A 26,367-nucleotide genomic window follows, 5' to 3' on the forward strand; every position below is an offset into this window, starting at 1 on the left:
TCGGGTCAAAGATAGTAAACCTCCCCTTAAGCCTACATGAGCATTCTACATCACACTCGCACAAAATGTTATATGCAGATATTTGTATGTGTTGACCAATTCCAGTTGTGACTCATTTATGTTGCAGTCAAATAATACTACTTTTTTCGGCTTTTTTATTTTTTAAATGCACTGTTTTACATCTGTGAACATATAAAGTAAATTGTCAGTCTTTGCACCACTTTGAAATCTTATCAAGATCTGAAGCGCTTTTTCTACAGATTTATATGCCAGTATATCGCTATAGGCCAACGGCCTTGGCGCATTGGTATCACCGGTTCCCGCCAGATCACCGAAGTTAAGCGCTGTCGGGGTGGGCTAACACTTGGATGGGTGACCATCCGGTTTGCCGAGCGCTGTTGGCAAGCGGGGTGCACTCAGCCCTTGTGAGGCAAACTGAGGAGCTACTTGTATGAGAAGTAGCGGCTCTGGTCTCGGAAATTGACATACGGTCGGGAGAGCGGTGTGCTGACCACATGCCCCTCCATATCCGCACTCAGTGACGCCTGTGGGCGGCCAGTCGGTACCTTTGGGCCTTCATGGCCTGTGCGGGAGCAGTTTAGTTTAGTTTTTATATCTTTATCGACAGCTGCAGCATCTGCCAAAAACGTGTAGTCGCTATTAACATCGTTTGCAAGGTCATTAATATACAACATGAATAGCAAGCGTCCCAGCAACATTCCACATGACGGCCTAGTTTGTAAGTCAGAGACTGAAACTTGATAATTATAATGTGAATCATAGTACGTCTTCACACAATTACTTCTTAATGCCACATCAACGTATTCTGAGCATTTAACACACTGCAGCCCATGCAGCTAGTTACCACTATCCACGACCTTACTACACACACAACCGCACTCGACTACGGTCGCAAAACAAATCCCCTTGTCAGCGACAGCGGAGCTTCTCATACGCTTTGACCGGTCAGCGTCGAGTAGAATCCACGCTGCCTCGCAAGGTCTCGCTCCGTTCAGACAATGAGAAGTGGAAACGCTGTCTCCAAGTGAACTATGACGCCTTAGTTCACAAGCAAGACGCCACATCGTCGCTATATGGTCCCCAGCGGTGCCATTGTGATATATTGCACATTCGACAATCCCCGTACCAATTTAGCTATTATGTTGGTGTATAAGTTCGTAGCTTAATGAACACAGCAGACGCAGATAACAAAGACGTTAGTCATCAATAACATCTTCTCTTTCCGCATTAACAACAGTCTTCCAACGCTGTAGAAATCACGTGGTTTTGAGGCGAAAACTCGTAGATCCACGTTGGAAGCGCATTTTCGTCTGGAAAGGACTTTCCTTGACGGTTGCTGAATAGAAAGCGGAAAAGGCGAAAGTCTGAGGGCGGAATACCAGGTGAATAAGATGGGCTAACTTCCCAACCAAACTCATGTATAGTGTTTCCAGAACGAGATTTTCACTCTGCAGCGGAGTGTGCGCTAATATGAAACTTCCTGACGCTGTGAGGACGGGACGTGAGTCGTGCTTGGGTAGCTCAATGGTAGAACACTTGCCCTCGAAAAGCAAAGGTCCCGAGTTCGAGTCTCGGTCCGGCACACAGTTTTAATCTGCCAGGAAGTTTCGTGTAAAGTGTTGTTTGTCAGTCTAGCAAAATGTGGGTGGTTTTTATCGTGGAGTAGCATCACTTCAAGCAGTTTTCCTGGTCGTTGTTCTTGGATTGCATCTGCAAGTCATCTCAGTTGTTGACAATAAACGTCAGCAGTGATGTTTATATCTCAGGGATGCAATTCGTAGGAAACCACACCATCGATGTTCCACCAGATGAACAATATTGTCTTTTGGGGATGTGCTCAGGTTTTTTTTAATGGGGAATTGGTGCTTTACATGGGCCCAGTGGTTCATTTCGTTTCCATCTCTTAGCATAAAGACACCATTTATCGTCACGAGTTACGATACAGGATAGGAATGGTCGGTGTTGTTCACGAGCCAATTGGTGACGAGCAAGCAAAAATGCACCTGGTTTTTGTGATTTTGGTGGTTATGGCTTAGAGAACGCAGTGTCCAAAAGCAGATTTTTTAACATGCTCATTGATGTAAATGTCGCAGGATGGTGGAATGATCACAACTCATCTCATTTGCCAGTTCTCGAGTACAGTGACAGAGATCATTGTGGATTAATGCGTTCAAACGATCTTCATCAAATACCGAAAATCTTCCTGAAGAGTCGCTAATGTCAAAACGATCCTCCATCAAATGAAAAACAGTTTTCTTGCCGTGCTATGTGCAGTGGCATTATCGTCATACACTGCGCAAATGTTTTCACTCTCTACTGAATAAAAAGAGAATAATATGTAGAAAATGTTCCGATTTATCCTGATGGCAGTCCATTTTCTAGTGCCCATAGCTCCATTCACTATGAAAAAAGGACACTATCTAAATAAGCTACAAATTAAAAAATGACAATCGATAAATACTCTCATATGAACTGGAATACTGACGTGCAAAGCAAAAACGCCATGAACTTATGAACCAGTCTAATATAAAGATAACAATTTCAACGTCTATTGATAGCTCTCCATCCAAGATAACCCGTTACGTGCTTCTTACCAATTTTGTTTGAGACCTCGTATAGCCGTACTTCCGTTAATTAACGTTGGTGTGATACCGAGTCAAACGCTTTTCTGAAGTGCCACGATCTGTGGCTATCAGCATCTCACATGAGACAAGCGTGATTTCGATTTTGCACAGACTGAGCGCGATTTGCCTTACGTTTCTATGGCAACACCTCAGTGCAGCCGCACTTCTAGGCAACTACGCCTTCAGGCAGTGTTGACGGCAGCCTTTTGCGTCTCACGCTTGAAAGCTGTCCATACTCTTATCTTGGCGTACGGAGTGCAGTTACCGCTCTGACGGTAAGGCTGCGCCAACTGGACACGTTGAATCAACTGCCCTACACGCACCTACACACTAGGACAACGAACGGTAGCGAACTGCTTCGTTGACAGAGATTTGTTGCATGTCTCCGGGTGGCAAATAGTAGTCAAGAAGTGTTTGGCCACGGTTGCGGTTCGATCTGCTGGCCGTAACGTCAAAGCGTTGACTGTTGGTTAGTGTTGTCACCCCTCTCCTAATGTGGACGCTGGGTCGAATGCTCGATGATTGATAGCGATTTGTTATGTCTCTAGAGTGGGTGTGTGTACTGGTTTCTGAGGACTGCCACCAGGCGCATTTAGTATGTTTTATTCACCTGTTTCGCTGTAGAAATTAACAAGAGCAGCATACGAAACAAGAATTAATAGCTTGAAAATACAGTAGTTGGCTGTTAAAGAGTGAAACCAGTCAGTAGAATATACTGATTGTGAGCGCGACTTGTTCCTGTCCTGAAAAACTTAATTTCAGAAGTCGCTGTTTCACCCGCATACAGTACCTGCTCTCGCTAAGGGTGTGTATTTATTGTGTTTAGAAAGACTGCAGTATAGAGTTGTATTTGGAGGGAGTATTAAAGCTGAGAGAGTTTTATCTTCAAGGGAAATGTTCATTGGCCATTCGAATTGCGATTGTGAAAACAAACTGAAAAGACTAGACGACAGGAGAGAAATAACTCAGCCATTACAAAATGATATGCACGACGTGAAAAAGAAAATAGTGTCTTTACTGCCGTCTTTTCGCGGTGAATGATAAAGAGAAATAAAGAAAACTGGGAGTGACTGTTAATTTTCTACTGCAGGTACAGCTGTCTTAAAAGTGGCGTCATCTTTGGAAATTTTAGGGACCATGCAATTCAATAACAATTTGAAATCTGTAGCTTACATTACGAAAAAAATATGAAATGCTCCGTATTCCAATTCAGCTCTAAGGCAAACGTCAATTTTGTACCACGACACTGCTCCCTGTGTTTCAAGAGAGCCTCGACCACCAGTGTCGTTCCTTCTTGTAACGATCAGCTTCTTGCAGCAAAATGAATGCTGCACGTGCGACTACCCGTAAATCCTCTTCTTCCTTCACAATATTGGTCGGTAAAATTGTAATTAAAACGCTACTTTAAAATAGTAACACAACGACTTTCGAAAGGCGTTCGACTCAGTTCCGCACTGTCGCTTGCTACAAAAAGTGCGCGCTTACGGTCTATCCAGCGACATATGCGGTTGGATAGAAAGTTTTCTAACAGACAGGAGCATTATGTCGTCCTGAAGGGGTAACTTCAACAGAAACAAGAGTAACTTCAGGTGTGCCGCAGCGCAGCGTAATAGGTCCTCTGCTTTTTACGATTTACATAAACGATCTGGTTATGGTACTGACAGCGGCCTTAGACTGTTTGCCGATGATGATGTAGTCTACAGGAAAGTAGCATCACACGAAAGTTGTGAACAAATCAATAAGGATTTGCAGAAAATAAATGTGTGGTGTAATGACTGGCGGTTATCTCTCAATATTAGTAAGTGTAACCTACTGCATATAACAGGGCGAAAATCCCCATTAATGCATTAGTACAAAATAAATGATCAGTCTTTGGAAGCAGTAACATCAGTCAAGTATCTGGGTGTAACTATTCGAAATGATCTCAAATGGAATGATAAAAAAAAAATGGTTCAAATGGCTCTGAGCACTATGGGACTTAACATATGTGGTCATCAGTCCCCTAGAACTTAGAACTACTTAAACCTAACTAACCTAAGGACATCACACACATCCATGCTCGAGGCAGGATTCGAACCTGCGACCGTAGCGGTCACGCGGTTCCAGACTGAAGCGCATAGAACCGCACGGCCACACCGGCCGGCTGGAATGATCAGATTACCCAAGTAACCTGTAAGGCGAACTCTAGATTGCGGTTTATTGGTAGAATCCTGAAGCGATGCAGTCCTTCAACAAAGGAAATAGCTTACAATACGTTAGTTCGTCCAGTCTTGGAGTATTGTTCGTGTGTATGGGACCCTTACCAGTTGGGTCTGATTCAAGAAATTGAGAAGGTCCAAAGAAGAGCGGCATGATTCGTGACTGGTACATTTACCCATTGCGAAAGAGTTACAAATCTCATAGAAAGTTCGAAATGGGACACACTTGCAGATAGACGACGCGCTAAACAGAAGGGGCTGCTCACTAAATTGCGAAATCCAATCTTCACCGAGGATGTAGAAGATATATTTTTACCAGCAACTTTCATATCGCGTATTGATCATCATTCAAAGATAAGGGAAATTAGATCTCGTACTGAGGCGTTCAGACAGTCGTTTTTCCCTCGTGCGATCCGCGAGTGGAACAGAGGTGGGGGGGGGGGGTAAATATGACTTTGGCGCGAATTGTGCCCTCCACCACGCACCTCTTGGTGGCTAGCCGAGTATATATATAGATGTAGATGTAGATGTAGCAATGCCGGCAAGTTATCAGAGCCAAAGGCGATTCCACATCGCCGAACTCGTTGACCCCAAGCCATTCGTTCGGTGTGGGAATGCAGTCCCTTTCGTTCGTTGGGGTAAGCGCTCACGCGGCCCACACTGCACGGGCCCCTCCAGCAGCGTTCCATCGGCGGCTGGTGGTGTTGGGAGCCTCTGGCCGCAGTCTTCCCACGCCGGGGCAGTCCCCGGTCTTCCTCCACGGCTGGGTGCGCCCGCTCCCCTTCCACCTTCCGCCAATTAAGACGCCCACCCGTCTCCCCGCTAATTGCTGTCAGCTCGCCTCCGCCGCACACCTGGCAACTGGGGCAGAGTCAGGTGGCCGAGTAGAGGTCAGGCGCTACTCTCCCATCCGCGGGGATGGCGGTTCAAATCCCCCTCCACCCTTCCAGATTCAGGTTTTACGAGTTACACTGACAGAAAACAACGCAACACTCACAAAGATGACGCCATTTTATTGAGAAGACAGAAGACAGGTAGTTAGTTGTTATGGAAGTATACACTCCAGGGCAAAAAGAAAGAACGATGCACCACGGAGGAATTATCCGAAAAAGATAGTAATAGCTAGATATGATGCACATTTAAAGACAAACAAACGATTAAAATTTCAACAATATGGGGGTGGGCCCACCTTGATGCAAAACACTTTTGTTATTTATTTACACACATCAAAAAAAGTTTTGCATCACCCCGGTTCCCAGACCTCTTGAAGATAGACATTGACTGTGGATACTGTATCACAGACACAGTCCCTTTGACTGTTCAGAGATGCCACTAAACCCGCATAAAGACGTAAACAGTCACGCATGAGCAGCGCCTATTAGACGGAGGGGTTCCGACATTCGATCAGTTCCAGTCATTCCACCAAGAACGAGGTACACGGCTCGTGTGTATTTCAATCATTCCGGAGGGCTGAACGGAAGGCCTCTCCAGTTTGTCTGACGAACCAGTTTCAGGCTCTGTCTCAGGCTGATACTGATCTTCGGCCTGACATGGCTGCTTGTTCTGTTCCAGAGGTTGCCCCTCAGTCTGCAAGATCCGGGCGGTCGCAGAGAGCGGGCTTACTGGTAGTTCGGAGCTCCAACGTCAGGCGCGTAATGGGGCCCCTTAGGGAAATGGCAGCAAGAGGGGGGAAGAAAACCAATGTGCACTCCGTGTGCATACCGGGGGCATCATTCCAGATGTGGAAAGGGTCCTTCCGGATGCCATGAAGGGTACAGGGTGCACCCATCTGCAGGTGGTCGCTCATGTCGGCACCAATGATGTGTGTCGCTATGGATCGGAGGAAATCCTCTCTGGCTTCCGGCGGCTTTCTGATTTGGTGAAGACTGCCAGTCTCGCTAGCGGGATGAAAGCAGAGCTCACCATCTGCAGCATCGTCGACAGGACTGACTGCGGACCTTTGGTACAGAGCCGAGTGGAGGGTCTGAATCAGAGGCTGAAACGGTTCTGCGACCGTGTGGGCTGCAGATTCCTCGACTTGCGCCATAGGGTGGTGGGGTTTCGGGTTCCGCTGGATAGGTCAGGAGTCCACTACACGCAACAAGCGGCTACACGGGTAGCAGGGGTTGTGTGGCGTGGGCTGGGCGGTTTTTTAGGTTAGATGGCCTTGGGCAAGTACAGAAAGGGCAACAGCCTCAACGGGTGCGAGGCAAAGTCAGGACATGCGGGGACCAAGCAGCAATCGGTATTGTAATTGTCAACTGTCGAAGCTGCGTTGGTAAGGTACCAGAACTTCAAGCGCTGATAGAAAGCACCGAAGCTGAAATCGTTATAGGTACAGAAAGCTGGCTTAAGCCAGAGATAAATTCTGCCGAAATTTTTACAAAGGTACAGACGGTGTTTAGAAAGGATAGATTGCATGCAACCGGTGGTGGAGTGTTCGTCGCTGTTAGTAGTAGTTTATCCTGTAGTGAAATAGAAGTGGATAGTTCCTGTGAACTATTATGGGTGGAGGTTACACTCAACAACCGAGCTAGGTTAATAATTGGCTCCTTTTACCGACCTCCCGACTCAGCAGCATTAGTGGCAGAACAACTGAGAGAAAATTTGGAATACATTTCACATAAATTTTCTCAGCATGTTATAGTCTTAGGTGGGGATTTCAATTTACCAGATACAGACTGGGACACTCAGATGTTTAGGACGGGTGGTAGGGACAGAGCATCGAGTGACATTATACTGAGTGCACTATCCGAAAATTACCTCGAGCAATTAAACAGAGAACCGACTCGTGGAGATAACATCTTGGACCTACTGATAACAAACAGACCCGAACTTTTCGACTCTGTATGTACAGAACAGGGAATCAGCGATCATAAGGTCGTTGCAGCATCCCTGAATATGGAAGTTAATAGGAATGTAAAAAAAGGGAGGAAGGTTTATCTGTTTAGCAAGAGTAATAGAAGGCAGATTTCAGACTACCTAACAGATCAAAACGAAAATTTCTGTTCCGACACTGACAATGTTGAGTGTTTATGGAAAAAGTTCAAGGCAATCGTAAAATGCGATTTAGACAGGTACATGCCGAGTAAAACTGTGAGGGACGGGAAAAACCCACTGTGGTACAACAACAAAGTTAGGAAACTACTGCGAAAGCAAAGAGAGCTTCACTCCAAGTTTAAACGCAGCCAAAACCTCTCAGACAAACAGAAGCTAAACGATGTCAAAGTTAGCGTAAGGAGGGCTATGCGTGAAGCGTTCAGTGAATTCGAAAGTAAAATTCTATGTACCGACTTGACAGAAAATCCTAGGAAGTTCTGGTCTTACGTTAAATCAGTAAGTGGCTCTAAACAGCATATCCAGACACTCCGGGATGATGATGGCATTGAAACAGAGGATGACACGCGTAAAGCTGAAATACTAAACACCTTTTTCCAATGCTGTTTCACAGAGGAAGACCGCACTGCAGTTCCTTCTCTAAATCCTCGCACAAACGAAAAAATGGCTGACATCGAAATAAGTGTCCAAGGAATAGAAAAGCAACTGGAATCACTCAATAGAGGAAAGTCCACTGGACCTGACGGGATACCAATTCGATTGTACACAGAGTACGCGAAAGAACTTGCCCCCCTTCTAACAGCCGTGTACCGCAAGTCTCTAGAGGAACGGAGGGTTCCAAATGATTGGAAAAGAGCACAGGTAGTCCCAGTCTTCAAGAAGGGTCGTCGAGCAGATGCGCAAAACTATAGACCTATATCTCTGACGTCGATCTGTTGTAGAATTTTAGAACACATTTTTTGCTCGAGTATCATGTCGTTTTTGGAAACCCAGAATCTACTATGTAGGAATCAACATGGATTCCGGAAACAGCGATCGTGTGAGACCCAACTCGCTTTATTTGTTCATGAGACCCAGAAAATATTAGATACAGGCTCCCAGGTAGATGCTATTTTTCTTGACTTCCGGAAGGCGTTCGATACAGTTCCGCACTGTCGCCTGATAAACTAAGTAAGAGCCTACGGAATATCAGACCAGCTGTGCGGCTGGATTGAAGAGTTTTTAGCAAACAGAACACAGCATGTTGTTATCAATGGAGAGACGTCTACAGACGTTAAAGTAACCTCTGGCGTGCCACAGGGGAGTGTTATGGGACCATTGCTTTTCACAATATATATAAATGACCTAGTAGATAGTGTCGGAAGTTCCATGCGGCTTTTCGCGGATGATGCTGTAGTATACAGAGAAGTTGCAGCATTAGAAAATTGTAGCGAAATGCAGGAAGATCTGCAGCGGATAGGCACTTGGTGCAGGGAGTGGCAACTGTCCCTTAACATAGACAAATGTAATGTATTGCGAATACATAGAAAGAAGGATCCTTTATTGTATGATTATATGATAGCGGAACAAACACTGGTAGCAGTTACTTCTGTAAAATATCTGGGAGTATGCGTGCGGAACGATTTGAAGTGGAATGATCATATAAAATTAATTGTTGGTAAGGCGGGTACCAGGTTGAGATTCATTGGGAGAGTGCTTAGAAAATGTAGTCCATCAACAAAGGAGGTGGCTTACAAAACACTCGTTCGACCTAAACTTGAGTATTGCTCATCAGTGTGGGATCCGTACCAGATCGGTTTGACGGAGGAGATAGAGAAGATCCAAAGAAGAGCGGCGCGTTTCGTCACAGGGTTATTTGGTAACCGTGATAGCGTTACGGAGATGTTTAATAAACTCAAGTGGCGGACTCTGCAAGAGAGGCGCTCTGCATCGCGGTGTAGATTGCTCGCCAGGTTTCGAGAGGGTGCGTTTGTGGATGAGGTATCGAATATATTGCTTCCCCCTACTTATACCTCCCGAGGAGATCACGAATGTAAAATTAGAGAGATTAGAGCGCGCACCGAGGCTTTCAGACAGTCGTTCTTCCCGCGAACCATACGCGACTGGAACAGGAAAGGGAGGTAATGACAGTGGCACGTAAAGTGCCCTCCGCCACACACCGTTGGGTGCCTTGCGGAGTATAAATGTAGATGTAGATGTAGATTCCTAGACGATCAGTACTGTAGTTCGAACGCGTCCGCATTCTTACTTTGTGCCAGGAAGGGCTCCAACAAGGGAAGTGACCTGTCGTCTCGGAGTGAACCAAAGCGATGTTCGGACATGGAAGATATACAAAGAGACACGAATTGTCGATGACATGCCTCGCTCAGGCCTGCCAAGGTCTATTACCGCAGTGAATGACCGCTACCTACGGATTATGTCTCGGAGGAACCCTGACAGCAACGATACCACGTTGCATAATGCATTTCGTGCAGCCACAGGACGTCGTGTTACGACTCAAACTGTGCGCAATAAGCTGCATGATGCGCAACTTCACTCCCGACGATCATGGCGAGGTCCATATTTGCAACTACGAGGCCCTGCAGCGCGGTACAGATGGGCTCAACAACATACCGAATAGACCGCTCAGGATAAGAATCACGTTCTCCTCACCGATTAGTGTCGCATATGGTTTTAACCAGACAGTCGTCGGTAACATGTTTGGAGGCAACCCCCTTCAGGGTGAACGCCTTAGGCACACTGTCCAGCGAGTGCAGCAAGTACAACAAGTTGGAGATTCCCTGATGTTTTGGGTTGTCATTATGTGGAGCCGACGTACGCCGCTGGTGGCCATGGAAGGTGCCGTAACGGCTGTACGATACATGAATGCCATCCTTCGACCAATAGAGCAACCATATCGGCAGCATATTGGCGAGGAATTCGTCTTCACGGACGACAATTCGCGCTCCCATCGCGCACATCTTGTAAATGACTTCCTTCAGGATAACGACATCGCTCGACTAGAGTGGCCAGCATGTTCTCCAGACATGAACCCTATCAAACATGCCTGGGATATATTCAAAAGGGTGACCCACCAACCACTCTGAGAGATCTACGCCGAATCGCCGTTGAGGACTGGAACAACCTGGACAAAGAGCGTCTTGATGAACTTGTGGATAGTATGCTACGACGAATATAGGCATGCATCAATGCAAGAGGACGTGCTGCTACTGGGTATTAGAGGTACTGCTGTGTGCAGCAATCTGGACCACCACCCATGAACGTCTCGCTGTATGGCGGTAAAACATGAAATGTGTGGTTTTTCATGAACAACAAAAACGGCGGAAATGATGTTTATGTTGATTTCTATTCCAATGTTATGTACAGGTGCCGCAATTCTCGGAACCGAGGTGACGCAAAACTTTTTTTGATGTGTTTATTTATCCCCCAAACTAGTTTCAGCGACAAATGTCACCATAATTAGACAGCTTCTTAATTCTAAAACATGCAGAAATAGCATAGTTATAACACCTTGTACTGTTTGTTTTTCTAAATATTGTTCTCTGTGAAATTTTTCGTAAAACCTTATTTGCTATACATCAAGCATGATTTTAAGATTGTTGTCACTGTTTGCTGCATATTTTCTGTGGTTTTGTGTTGTCATTTTTCTCGGCATTCACCATGTCATCTGCAGCTGTGTGAGCGGCTGTTAGAGAACAAATACAAAAACGTGAAACTATGTATGTCACCAATACACAATTGCGGTTGCGGTAGTGTATTGGATACAGTTTTGCTGTGCACTAGGTCTTTACGTAGTCTGCCGTGTATTCACATTCCTTGATTAGATTAGATTTACTTTTATTCCAATTGATCCGTAGTGAGGAGGTCCTCCAGGATGTAGAACATGTCAGAAAAATAATAATACAGGACAAATATTTACAACTGAAACAAATAAGCTAATGTACCTTCCACAGGTCCCAAGTGGAATGATCGTCGTTTTTTTTAATTAACACTATATGAAAGAATAATTTTACAAACACTCATTGGCTAAGATTGCATTAATGCACTGAATTTAAAATAATTTTTTTTCATTTATAAGGTAATAAACATATAATAGAACTACCACAATACTTATTTACAATGAACACACTACTGCACTGAAATGGTGCAGAAGTTAGATTCTTATATATATATATATATATATATCAGTTTGTTCTACGGTTCTACTGAGAAATTCATTAATGGAGTATAAGGAGTTGGACAACAATAAATCCTTAGGCTTTTCTTAGACTGAATTTCATTGGTTGTTAAGCTTTTTATTGCTGCTGGTAAGTTATTGAAAATGTGTGTTCCTGAATAATGCACACTTTTTTGTACAAGAGTAAGTGACCTTAAATCCTTGTGAAGATTATTCTTATTTGTAGTACTAATTCCATGAACTGAGCTGTTGGTTTGGAAAGTGATATATTTTTAATGACAAATTTCATTAAGGAATAAATATATTGGGAAGCAGTAGGTAGTATCCCTAGTTCCCTTAACAGGCTTCTGCAGGATGTTCTTGAGTTCATACCACATATAACCCTTATTGCACGTTTTTGTGTCCAGAAAACTTTAACTTGGCTTGATGAATTACCACAAAAAATAATCCCATATGACATTGTGGAACGAAAGTACTCATAGATGCCAGCTTTTTCATTTTTATATCCCCTATGTCTGACACAATTCGCATTGCAAATAGAGATTTGTTAAGACGCTTCAGCAGCTCTGTGGTGTGCTCCTTCCAGTTGAATTTATTATCAAGCTGTAACCCGAAGAATTTAACCCTGCCCATTTCTTCTATCTGCTTGTCATTGTATGTTAGGCATGTACTCATGGGACACCCCTTACAACTTCTGAACTGCATGTAGTGTGTTCCTTCAAAGTTTAGTGACAAAGAATTGGCTAGGAAACAGTGATTAATGTCTGCAAATATTTTATCAGACGATCTTTGTAAGACTACACTTGAATTGCTTTTTACTGCAATGTTTGTATCATTGGCATATAAAACAAACTTGGCATCTGGTAATGTAACTGTTGAAAGGTCATTGATATACACAAGAAACAGTAAGTGCCCTAAGATGTAATTAGTTCCCAGTTGGAAGATGCCTGATAGTTTAATACATGTCTCTTTCCTAATTGCATCCTTTGTTTCCTGCCAGAGACATAAGATTTTGACCATTTTGCAGCATTCCCTGTTACACCACAATATTCTAATTTACTTAAAAGGATATTGTGATTTACACAGTCAAATACCTTTGACAGCTTACAAAATATGCCAGTTGCCTGCAATTTTTTGTCTAATGGATTAAGTACATTTTCACTGTAAGTGTAGATGGCCTTCTCAATATCAGATCCCTTTAGAAGTACGACTTTGACAGTGTGTTACTTGTGATAAGATGATTATAAAGCCGACTGTACATTACCTGTTCTAAAATTTTTGAGAATGTTGGCAAAAGTGAAACTGGGCGGAAATTTGATGCTATTTCTTTGTCTCTCTTCTTAAACAGTGGCTTAACTTCAGTATATTTCAACCATTCGGGAAATATTCCACTGATAAAGGAATGGTTACACATGTAGCTTAATATGTTACTTAACTCAGAATTACATTATTTAATTAACTTTGTTAATATTTCATCATACCCACTAGATGTTTTTGATTTTAAAGATTTTATGATGGAGATTACTTCTGCTGGGGTAATGAGGGTCAAATTCATATTATGGAAGTTACTTGAAATGTCTGGTCTCAGGTATTCCACAGCAGCATCTACAGAACCTGACGACGCCATCTTTTCAGTAACAGTTAGAGAATTTTTGTTAAAAACTTTTGCAACACATCTGTCATCAATGTATCATTTACTCTTAATGCCATTTATCCCTCTTCATGTCTGGTTCTACCAGTCTCCTCCTTCACTGTATCCCATACTGTCTTTATTTCGTTATCTAATGTGACTATCTTTTCCTTGTAATATATTTGCTTTGATGTCTGTATTACAGTCATTAATATTTTGCGGTGTTTCCTGTAATGTGCTATAGCATCAACATCAGAAATGTTTCAGGTTGATAGATACAGTTTTCTTTTTAAATGAATGGAGGACTCCATGTGGTTCCCAACTTGTGCAGCGACCGTAAACCATACATAAACCATAAAAGATGCAAAAGTGAATAAATAAAACATGATTTTGCGACTGGTTGCTGCATATTTGGTAATTTTATAGTTTTCTTTTTGTTTTACAAGATACCTCTATTCCTTGCTCTAACCTTGTTTTGGGGGAAAACAGTGTTCTAACAAGGTAAGCACTTTATTAGCAAAAGTGTTATATTTTTCATTCATGCCATGAGCATTGTAAACATCACTCCAGTGAATGTCTCTGAGGAGTGTCCTAAAATAATCAATTTTTGGCTTATTGATTACACTCTTGGGCTCAGATTTAACAGATTTTATATCCTGTTCAGTATTAACATTTAACAGAAGGAACTGCATGTCATGGTTTGAGAGGCCATTGACTATTGGTTTTCTAATATAATTTTGTTCATTGGATTTTTCTATAAAGAAATTATCAGTGGCTGTTTGTGAGCAATTGCTTACCCTAGTGGAGAACTTTACAGTGGGAAATAGGTTGAATGATGGTGTTACTAACTCAAATAAATTCTTATTGGGAGAGTCTTTAAGGAAATCTACATTGAAGTCACCATCAACCACCATTTCTCTCTTTTTGGTCGTTAAATGGGCCAGTACAGCTTCAAGGTAGTTTATGAACAGATTAAAGTTACCTGCAGGCGCTCAATATACGTTTAATATTATGAAGGATTTTTTGTGAAGTTCTACTTCTGTTGCACATGATTCCATATGCTGTTCTAGGCAAAATTTATGAATTTCTGTGTTCTTAAATTTATGACAATTCCTGATGAATGTGACAACTGCTCCTTTCTCCATTTCTGTTGTACAAAAGTGAGATCGTAACCTAAATCCTGTAACACTTAAAAGTTCTATTCCCCTGATGTTCAGAGAGGCAGATTATGTTAGCTGGGTTTGAGGACTCTAATTCATCTATGAGATAATTAATTCATTAATTTTCTCAGTCCTCGTATATTTTGATGCAATAAAGATAGCTGACACTTCACATTGACTGAGTTAAAATTGGGTAGAGTTGAAATTTCTGCTGATTGTCGAAAATTCTTAAGCAACAGCTGTTTTTGGTTTCTTTGTCAAACTGAAGGTTTGTCTCAATCCTAACCTCTCTTAAAACTTGGCTTCTTTCTGTCCTCCCTATCCTAAAAAAGGGTCTTTTCTTAAACTGTCACTACTGTTATTTTATCACTCATGACAGTGTCTACCCCCTTTAACTTTCCTGCTATTTTCCCAGCCAGTTTATCCTTCCCTTTCGTGTTGAGGTGAAGGCCATGCCTTGGAGGCTTGCAGCTAGTTTTATACACAGAGAAACATAATTTTCGCACTTCGTTCATAATGCAAAACATTACGTAGTGTGTGTTGAGAGAAATGTATCGGATGTTGCGAGACGGTTATGAAAACTGAAAACTCTAGCGGTAATTCTGACGACTTCTGTTCCTTATTTATGTCTGTGTCCGTGACGTGGAGGGGGGGAGAGGGGGGGGGGTTCTTTTGAGTGTGTTTTCTGTTTTGTGTCCTACGTTAGTTCTTTCTGAGCTGTAAAGAGAAAGAGTAATGCGTTGTTTTCTCGTGTATTACGTTTTTCCTTTCCACAATAGCCTTTTGTATGTAGTAATTTTCTTCTATTGTTAGTTCTAGATATAAACTGTTTCTGTGTTTCAGGATGTGTAGGTCACTTTCTATATTAGTGGGTTATGTCCTCCCCGGTAGCTGAGTGGTCAGCGTGACAGACTGTCAATCCTAAGGGCCCGGGTTCGATTCCCGGCTGGGTCGGAAATTTTCTCCGCTCAGGGACTGGGTGTTGTGTTGTCCTAATCATCATCATTTCATCCCCATCGACACGCAGGTCGCCGAAGTGGCGTCAAATCGAAAGACCTGCACCAGGCGAACGGTCTACCCGACGGGAGGCCCTAGCCACACGACATTTCCATTTCCAGTGGGTTATATTCCCTAGGTGTCCTGCGAAACTGGAAAGTATGCTGTCATTTTTTAGAGCTCTCATGTGCACTCTGTACCTCGTTCGGAAGTTTCTGCTTGTTTGTCCTATGTGTTGGGTCTGACAGGAGTTACATGTGAGTTGGTATATGCGATAATTGATGAATTTGTCTGAGTTTCCTTTGACTGTTGTTAGCCTTTTTTGAACTGTGTTGTTTATTCTGAATGCTACTGGGATCCCTTGCTTTTCCAAGATGTTTCCAATTCTAAGCGATATTTTATTATTGTATATTAGTGTGCACCATCTGTTTCTTTTTCCTGATGTGATGTAGTCTGCTGTGTTGTCTGTATGTTGTGCCTCTGTGTTTTCAGATCCTTTGGTTGTGTTCTTGAGTGGGTGGCCACTAATTTTATGTTTCCTTTTTACCTTGCTGTTGAGGTTGGTTATGATGTCTGTTTTGTAGTCGTTTCCAGCAGCAATTTGTTTGATTATGTTTCATTCCTGTATGTAGTTTGCTGGTTTAAGAGGTTTTCTGTTTATCCTGTGGAGCCTGCGCGTGAAACTGGCATATTTTTGCACTGTTGGGTGGTTGGATGAGCTATGGATAATAGTGCTTGTGGATGCAGTTTTCTGTAGATGGAAGACTGATGTTGGTGGTTGTTTCTTGCAGTTGTAAGACACAGTAAATTTAGTTTCTTGTTTTGTTTCCTATTTCCTTTGTGAAGTGGGTTAGTGGGTGTACTGTGTTGATGTTAACGTGTAGCTCTTCTATCCTACCTACTTTGTGTTTCATCTACGAGGCAGATTACGCCATCCTCATATCGGTACCGGTAAATTATTTTGTACCCTTCATGTTTTACAATGTTATTGAATATTGTGTTCTCTGTACGATCCAAGAAAATGCTGGCCAAACTTCTACTGATGGGGGGCCCAATGGGTAGCCTCTCTTGTTGCAAATGGGAACTGTTGTTGAAGGTGTAGTAGTTTTGTTCTGTGACTAGCCTAAGAATGGATCAAATTGCATTTATTTGTATGTCTAGGGATTTCTTGCATTGTAGCAGTTGTTGTACAATGTTTACAGTTTCTTCTATGGGTATGTGCGTGTATGTGGTTCAAAATGGTTCAAATGGCTCTGAGCACTATGGAACTTAACTTCTGAGGTCATCAGTCCCCTAGAACTCAGAACTACTTAAACCTAACTATCCTAAAGACATCACACACATCCATGCCCAAGGCAGGATTCGAACCTGCGACAGTAGCGGTCGCGCGGTTCAAGACTGTAGCGCCTAGAACCGCTCGGCCACTCCGGCCGGCTCTGTGTGTATGTGGATATAATGTCAAAAGACACCAGTTTTGCTGTTGGGGGGGATGTTGATGTTATTAATTATCTCCATTATATCTACTGTGTTTTTGAGGCTTCTGTTGTTTGTGTACGTGTATGTTTTCTGTAGGAATGTGTGCATGTGTCTTCGTAGTAAGTAAGATGCGGCTTTTCTTAAGTTCACGACTGGTCTGACTGGGATAGGAGGTTTGTGAAACTTTCGAAGGCTTGTTAAGAGTGGAGCTTTAGGATTCTTTTGTGTAATTCCTTTTTTCTGGTTCTGTGTGAGGGTGTTTGCGATGCTTTTGAACAGAGTCTTTAGGCTCTTTTGGTATCCTTGAGTTGCTTATTTTATTCTCTTCCAGAAATTCTTCTATTTTCTCATTGTATTCTGCCTTTGTTTTTAAGATTAGAGAGTTCTCTTTGTCTTGGTGCTGAGTGCGTTATGTTGTTTTAGTTTTTTGCGTGCACTGTTTATGGTTTTCTCATCAGATGTTTTTTGTATTTGTATTTTGGAATGATTTGTTCTTTCCGATGAATTGTTTTATTTCCACTGAAACTAGTTGTCTTGTTAGGTCTGGGTTGAAGTCTGGTGTGTTAGGTTTTCCATGTTGCCCCATGATGTACTCACTTTCGATAGTAAAATTCTCTATGCTCTTATGTGCTATGAAGGTATTCAAATTGTATTTGGGGCCTTTCTCAAGTAGCTGCTGTTCTTGTTTTGTGAGTGTTATGTCAGTTCAATTACTGTGTGTGTGTGTCTCAGTTTCAGAGTTGTTTTTTTTCCTTAAGTTTATTTAATTTCTGTTCCTGTATCTGCTATTTGTTTCGTATTATCGACTGTGTGGTGATTTATTCTTTCAATTATGTCATACAGTACTGAAGAGCTGGTGATTTGGTTTGCTCATTCTGGGTGTAATTTGTATAAGTTGAAATTCAATTATTTTTTACATAGAGAGCAATTTTCATGTTTCAGCCAAGCTCTTACAACTATCTGCTTCGAGCAGTTCTAGGCGCTTCAGTTCGGAACCGCGCTGCTGCTGCGGTCGCAGGTTCGAATCCTGCCTCGGGCATGGATGTGTATGACGCCCTTAGGTTTAAGTATTTCTACGTTTAGGAGACTGATGACCTCAGATGTTAAGTCCCATAGTGCTCAGAGCCATTTCCTATTTGCTTAGCACGCTGTGACGCAGGTGATATGGTGTTTACATCAATATTCGTATAAATTGGAATGATGTTGAAGGATCAGATTTTGTTGTACTTGAAGTTCGTGTTTGTTTGATGTAGCTTCAAAATGGTTCAAATGGTTCTGAGCACTATGGGACTTAACAGCTGAGGTCATCAGTCCCCTAGAACTTAGGACTACTTAAACCTAACTAACCTAAGACATCACACACATCTATGGCGTAGCGGTCGCGCGCTTCCAGACTGTAGCGCCTAGAACTGCTCGTCCACCCCGGCCGGCGATGTAATTTCACCGTCGATTTCTTAAGTTTGTTGAAGAGTTTTACTGGGACTGTCTAGGATGGCGTCGAAACATTAATTTTATCTTTGAACTCTTTTATACAAACTTGGAGTTCCGAGATAAAAGTATTGATTAAAATTTCAGAAAATTTGGATGATTTTTTTCAAGAGAAAAAGGTTCAGAAATTGAGCAAGTCGGCAAAGCGTTGGTTCACCTCTGGCCCTCATGCAAGCTGTTAATCGGCTTGGATGTCGTCCAGCGAGATATCGTGCCAAGTACTGTCCAATTGGCGCCGTAGATCGTCAAAATCCCGAGCTGGTTGGAGGGCTGTGCCTGTAATGGTCCAATCTTTCTCAGTTGTGACGGGATCCGGCGACCTCATTGGCATTGTAGCGAGAAGGAAGTGCTTCTCTGGACGGTATCACTAACCTGGTCTCTTGCTGCTTCGGTAAGTCCCTCGTCGCACATTTGTAGCGCTCAGTCGCCAGGTTCTATGTAGGTGGTGATCCTGCTGAAGTGGAGTCTTTAGGGATGCCAGTTGTTAATTCTCAACAACGTTTGAACTATACTTGTTTTAATACAGAAATTGCTTTGTCACACACGTCACAGAATCAGTATTCGCAATATGGCGGCCGTTATATTCGACCCTTTTCACACATTAACACAGTTTTCTGACTTTACATAATGATAGACTCTGCCCACGACACGTGGTGCTCTTATAACTAATAACTTCACTTTATATCTTGCTTAACATCTGAAATATTCACTCGCGACCGTTGTTTTAGAGCCGTCCCGGTTACTCGAGCGTGCGTTTTGAGTGGCTGCTCGCGACTAACTCCTCTGTCTTCCCGAAGGACAAGAGAGACCACCCCACCTTTCTCTGTCAGCCAATAAGGACACTTCTCTCATTCCCTACACACACACACACACACACACACACACACACACACACACACACACACACACATCCAAAGCTTCAGCCAATGGGCGTTCAGATCGCTGTTGCTAGGCGGATCAGACGTCACACCGGACGCGGTGGCCGTGCGGTTCTGTCGCTGCAGTCCGGAGCCGCGGGACTGCTACGGTCGCAGGTTCGAATCCTGCCTCGGGCATGTGTGTGTGTGTGTGTGACGTCCTTAGGTTAGTTAGGTTTAAGTAGTTCTAAGTTCTAGGGGACTTATGACCTGAGATGTTGAGTCCCATAGTGCTCAGAGCCATTTGAACCAGACGTCACGTTTGCGGACATTGTGGCGGAAGTTTGTTTCGGAACACTGTCTCAGATTGTAAGATCCTACTCCCAAATAGTCGGATCTTGTCCCTACTAAGGTTGCACAACATTGCCTCCTATGATTTCATCACTAATGCTCTTGCTTAATTGTTAAATGTACATGTAGCCTGGCTCCTACTGAGCATTCCCGATCGCATAAATGTGCGTAATACTTGACTCAAACACGTGAAGGGAGTGCATGTATACATTACAACCTTGCTGGCCAAGGTAGTGTCTGCGGGCGGGAATTATCTTGCTGAAATGTTAGTCCAGGATGACTTACCACGAAGGGAAACAAAACGGGGAGTAGAACACCGTCGACGTACTACTGGGCTGTAATGGTGCCCCGGATGACAACCTAAGGGGTCCTGCTATGAAATGAAATGGCACCGCAGACCATCATTACTGGTTGTCGTGCCGTATGCCGGGCGAAAGTAGGTATTCCACTGCTGTCCAGGGCGCCTCCAGACACGTCTTCGCCGGTCATCAGGACTCTGCAGGAAGCTGGACTCATCACTGAAGGCAATTCTGTTCCATTCGGGGAGATTACACGCCGAAGAGGTATCTGGGGATGCCGTGGACAGAGATGGGATACCAACCAGGCTGCCGCCCGCCACATGGTTGTCACCCGCGGCACCCTTACAGCAGTACGGTACGTCGACGATGTGCTACGACCTGTTTTGTTGCCCCTCGTGGGCAGCCGTCCTACGGCGCTGGTCAAATGCCAGTAAACAAAGGAAAAAATACAGTATTCCAACGGTAAATCAGAAACTAAGTTTTGTGGACTGGCAAGACAGCCAATCCACTAGGACGGGAGGTCGAAGGGCACGTGTTAAGCTCACGCAGGCTGGCGTGAGGTCTGGAACAGGTCAAGTAATGGAGACTAGCAAATAACGTACGTAGCTGCTGGAATACTTAACTTTGATCCACAATTGGTGAACATCGGTCTGACGGTACATGCATCACAAGATAAATAGCAATTGATAATGGCGCCTTGCTAGGTCGTAGCAAATGACGTTGCTGAGGGCTATGCTAACTATCGTCTCGGCAAATGAGAGCGTAATTTGTCAGTGAACCATCGCTAGCAAAGTCGGTTGTACAACTGGGGCGAGTGCTAGGAAGTCTCTCTAGACCTGCCGTGTGGCGGCGCTCGGTCTGCAATCACTGATAGTGGCGACACGCGGGTCCGACGTATACTAGCGGACCGCGGCCGATTTAAAGGCTACCACCTAGCAAGTGTGGTGTCTGGCGGTGACACCACACTAAGTATGCGTCTCAAAGACAAAACAGTGACTTATGTTTGTTTCAAACTGATCTCGAATGCACATCAATTAATGCATTGTATTTTTTAACAATTAAAGTAAAATACGCAACAATATCGCAGTCAGCCGAAGTCGATCTTCTAGCGATCGCAGCCTCGCCCCACGCTTTCATACCGAAATACCGTTCCTACGCTCTGAAAATTAATAAGTTTACAACATATACATTCTTCGCTTCCTTTACCGTGTTGCAGGAGCGATAAAAATACGAGTATCATAGATAACTTTTTTGAAAATACAACAACAGAGTTCCTCCCCCAACTCGAGCTCATGTACTGCCTCTAATTTCACTGTAATCTACGGGACGTTAAACAGTAAGCTTCCTTCTTCCAGCTTTTAAAGAGGATACAACGGCAGCAGCGGCGGTACGCTGTCTTAGACCATACGATGTGCTTACTCCAGGAACCTGTTTCAGCTCGTTAAGTTGAAAGGGGACTACACATAATTGCCATGACGATGATTTTCAGGGCGTTTTGGCTATAAATGTCAATAAAGTTGCGATTTTGATAGAAGTATTCAATATGTGTAATATCGATATAATCATATTCTTTGTAAGACTGTGTTTGATATCAGAGATGTCAGTCAGAGAGATTAATTTTGCTTTGTCAGAGTAAAAGAGTAGCAGTGAGGCGTGCGTGGCTCGTGTTCCCGCCATCATGTATTTTACACCCTGTTTTTAGCGTACTTCCACCGCACTACGTTAATTTAAATTACTACTGTCACTGAGTTGCTGCTTTGCCTGACCGTGAGCGGCGCTAGCAGCGCGTAACGATATATCCCCTCTCGTAGTATCTTTGCTCGGCTGCTGTTACTTCCCGGTCGTTGTCTGTCGTAATCGAGTTAGGGTCGCGAGTTCGGGCTGCCAGTCAGCTGGAACGCGTCTGGAGCGCAGTCCGGACCTGCCAGTCGGGGAGTTGTAATGCGGCACTAGTGCGGTCGGCTGGAGCAGCATGAGGTCTTGCGTCGACGTGGCTCGCCCGACCATTGCCGCCACGCATCAGTTGTGCCGGGCCACGGTGGATCGTAGGTCTAGGGCGACGCATTTTGGCTCGCCGATCGTTTATGAGTCGGCTGTGTGTGTGTGTTGTGTGTGTGTGTGTGTGTGTGTGTGTGTGTGCGCCCATTGACTCCGATTTGTCTTCGTGCGTGCTTAGTTACTGATGAGTATCAATCAGGTCTTCGTGCAGTGTTTGTGAGGTTGTGTGTGTAGTTGACGTTATTTCCACTGACGACTATTTTAGAAGTTGTCGGCATTCTGAGGGTAGTCGGTTGGTTGCTGCGGACCAGAGAAGTTAGCACCACGCGGTGCAGACGGCTGGGTCCGCTGCCGGTCCCTGCTGTGTAGGGCAGGCAGCATTATTTAAAAAGCATTTTGTAATAATATGTTTTGAGGAAAGATACTGAACAAAATACATTATATTAATGGGAGAATGATAAAGGTAACTTTTAAGGTAATCTAACCTTTATATGTATGCCTGTCTTGCTTCTTATTGTTAGAACATTGCGATTGCTGTAGAAATTTTGCAATGAAGCATATGGTCTTGCTTTATAGTTGAAACAAGTGTTAAGAGAGGCAACTGTACACAGGACAGTTATTAATAAATATTTTGCTAACCTGTCAAGGTATGAGATCTTCATGAAAATGTGTATTGTTGTTGCGTTTTAATGAAGCACAGTTAAACTTGGATACCTTCTTCTCATTTGCCAGACTTTAGTATTAGTTCCCCATGATCATTACTTTCATGACTCTGTTTGCACACTGGCATTGCACATCCATAGTTGTGTACTGAGGAGCGTTTATGAAAAGTGATAAGATACCTTCTTGCATTGCACATCGAAAGTACGGCAAATGAAACTTGATTTTTGACAGTCACATTATTATTCCTAACAGCAACAAATTACAATGCAGACAAGCGTTCCGTGCTCACAAGTTCGCCAATAAATCTCATTACCATCAAAGTTAATCTGGCAGCGAGCACGGTGGGCGCGAGACGGCGTGGACCCCGATTACCACTATAGGTCTCTAACAGCCGTCGCGCCTAGGCCGTGGCTGCGCACGTTCCTGGCTCGCGTATAACGTGAGGGCGCAACGGTGGAGCACGTGGTCCCAGCAGCCAGCAGCGACACACCGTATCCTGTATGTAAGCGCCTGCCGCTCGCTCAGCTAGGCAGTCTGAAATTCGTGGAGTCTATCGACATCTCGGCAACAGACAGCGTGTGCACCGTACTTTGTTTTCCTTACGAGTCGACGTTGTGAATTCGTTTGGTTGTCGCTTGTCATCCCGTTGCTTCTTGTGGGTTGTCGTTGTAAGGTCTCACTCGGTCGTCCGCCGTTGTTCGTGTCCATCCTTTCCCGTTTGTTTGTTTGTTCGTGGGCCGCTCTCCGTTTGGTCCCGCCGCGCTTCGTTCCGCTCGCAGTTAGAACAGCCAATGTCCATTGTAACGTACAGTGATTAAAGAGTGTGGCTCTGAGCAAAAAATCAAAATGGTTCAAATGGCTCTGAGCACTATGGGACTCAACTGCTGTGGTCATCAGTCCCCTAGAACTTAGAACTACTTAAACCTTACTAACCTAAGGACATCACATACACCCATGCCCGAGGCAGGATTCGAACCTGCGACCGTAGCAACAGCGCGGCTCCGGACTGGAGCGCCTAGAACCGCACGGCCACCGGGCTCTGAGCACTATGGGACTTAACATCTATGGTCATCAGTCCCCTAGAACTTAGAACTACTTAAACCTAACTAACCTAAGGACAGCACACAACACCCAGCCATCACCAGGCAGAGAAAATCCCTGACCCCGCCGGGAATCGAACCCGGGAACCCGGGCGTGGGAAGCGAGAACGCTACGTCACGACCACGAGATGTGGGCATTAAAGAGTGTATTTGTGAAAATAATACATCAGCTAAGACGCTTAATACCATTAGAAGACCACTGTATTGTGAATTTTCCAGCAATTTGTCAGTAAGTCGGATACGTTGAATTTTATGTTCATTTGCTCTGTAATTACAATAGCAGCTCTTGTGCAGTGATTGTTTACATTAGAGCCATTATTTTAAATATTTATTATTTATGGTGTGCTTGTGTGTGAGGAAAGGGCATGCATTGTTTTTAAACAGGTAACAGATAGTGTTGTCTTTTTAGTATTGGTCCTTTAATGGGCCAAGCACTGTGTTGTTCCACAGAGTAAAGTAATTACTGAATTCGTTCAGATATTGCTCATTGTACCTGAAAGTTTCTCTTTTGGTAAATTTTTGGGATAGACCGTGGCTGGATTTAAGTGTCTTTAAATGTGCATAAATTTTTGCTGGGTAGGGGTTGTGGACAACTAGGTAACCAGGGTATGTGGATTGTGTGCCCTTACTATTTAGCGCTGGGACATCTACAGAAGACATCATTTCAAAGATTTTGGAATATCAGGCTGTTTATACTGATTGGCAATAATTACCCTTTAGCAGTCAAATAAACAACAGAACTCTACCATCTGGTGAGCAGGATGTATGAGACAGGCGGCATACCCTCAGACTCCAAGAAGAATAAAATAATTCCAGTCCCAAAGAAAGCAGGTGTTGACAGGTGTGAAAATTACCGAACTATCAGTTTAATAAGTCACGGCTACAAAATACTGACACGAATGTTTTACAGACGATTGGAAAAACTGGTAGAAGCTCACCTTGGGGAAGATCAGTTTGGATTCCGTAGGAAAGTGGGAATACGTGAGGCAATACTGACTCTACAACTTACCTTAGAAGATAGATTAAGCAAAGGCGAAGCTACGTTTCTAGAATTTGTAGTCTTACAGAAAGCTTTTGACAATGTTGACTGGAATACGCCCTTCCAAATTCTGAAGGTGGCAGGGGTAAAATACAGGGAGCGAAAGGCTATTTACAATTTGTACAGAAACCAGATGGCAGCTGTAAGAGTCGAGGGACATGAAAGGGAAGCAGTGGTTGGAAGGGGAGTGAAACAGGGTTGTAGCCTGTCCCCAGTGTTATTCAACCTGTATATTGAGCAAGCAGTAAAGGAAATAAAAAAAATTTGGAGTAGGAATTAAAATCCATGGAGAAGAAAAAAAAACTTTGAAACTTGCTGACGACATTGTAATTCTGTCAGAGACAGCAAAGGAGCTGGAAGAGCAGTTGAACCGAATAGACAGTGTCTTGAAAGGAGGATATAAGACGAATATCAACAAAAGCAAAACGAGGATAATGGAATATAGTAGAATTAAATCAGGTGATGCTGAGGGATTGGATCAGGAAATGAGACACTTAAGGTAGTAGATGAGTTTTGCAATTGGGGAGTAAAATAACTGATAATGGTCGGAGTAGAGAGGATATAATATGTAGACTGGCTATGGCAAGGAGAGCGTTTCTGAAGAAGAGAAAGTTGTTAATATCGAGTATAGATTTAAGTGCCAGGAACTCTTTTCTGGAAGTATTTGTATGGAGTGTAGCCTTGTGTGGAAGTGAATCACAGAGAATAAATAGTTTAAATAAGAAGAGAATAGAAGATCTCGAAATGTGGCGCTAAGGAAAAATGCTGAAGATTACGTGGGTAGAGCACGTAACTAATGTGGAGGTACTGAATAGGAAAGGGGATAAGAGGAACTTGTGGCACAACTTGATTAAAAGAATGGATCGGCTTGTATGACGTGTTCTGAGGCATCAAGGGATCACCAAGTTAATATTGAAGGACAGCGTGGGAAGGTAAAAATTGTAGAGTGAGACCAAGAGATAAATGCACTAACCAGAATCAGAAGGATGTAATGCAGTAGTTACTTGGAGATGAAGAAGCTTGCACAGAATATAGTAGCATGGAGAGCAGCACCAAACCAGTCTCTGGACTGAAGACCACAACAACAACAACAATAACAGTCAAAGAAACAAACAAGAAAAAAGTGTCTTCGTTAGCTCTCCAACTATCATCATAATTGTATCATTTTGTTGCAAATGGCAGGTTAACAGACTATTTAATGGAAGTCCCACAAACACTAACATTCTAGCGATTAAAGTAAAATATTAGATAAGATGTTTTCAACCCTTATTTTTAACTCTCGAATTATCCTGTAAAACATGTTGTATTTTCAAACCTCAATGAAATGTGACTCACTGAAGACGCCGTAAATGAGCCAAGGCACGTCTCAGCAGGGGAAGTAATGTTGAGAGGCACCCACATCCCTCGCTCATACTGTGGCATCAAGCAGTCAGGCCTGCAAGATGAGTGGTC

The sequence above is a fragment of the Schistocerca americana genome, chromosome 8, assembly GCF_021461395.2.
Source record: "Schistocerca americana isolate TAMUIC-IGC-003095 chromosome 8, iqSchAmer2.1, whole genome shotgun sequence".
Taxonomy (NCBI): Eukaryota; Metazoa; Arthropoda; class Insecta; order Orthoptera; family Acrididae; genus Schistocerca; species Schistocerca americana.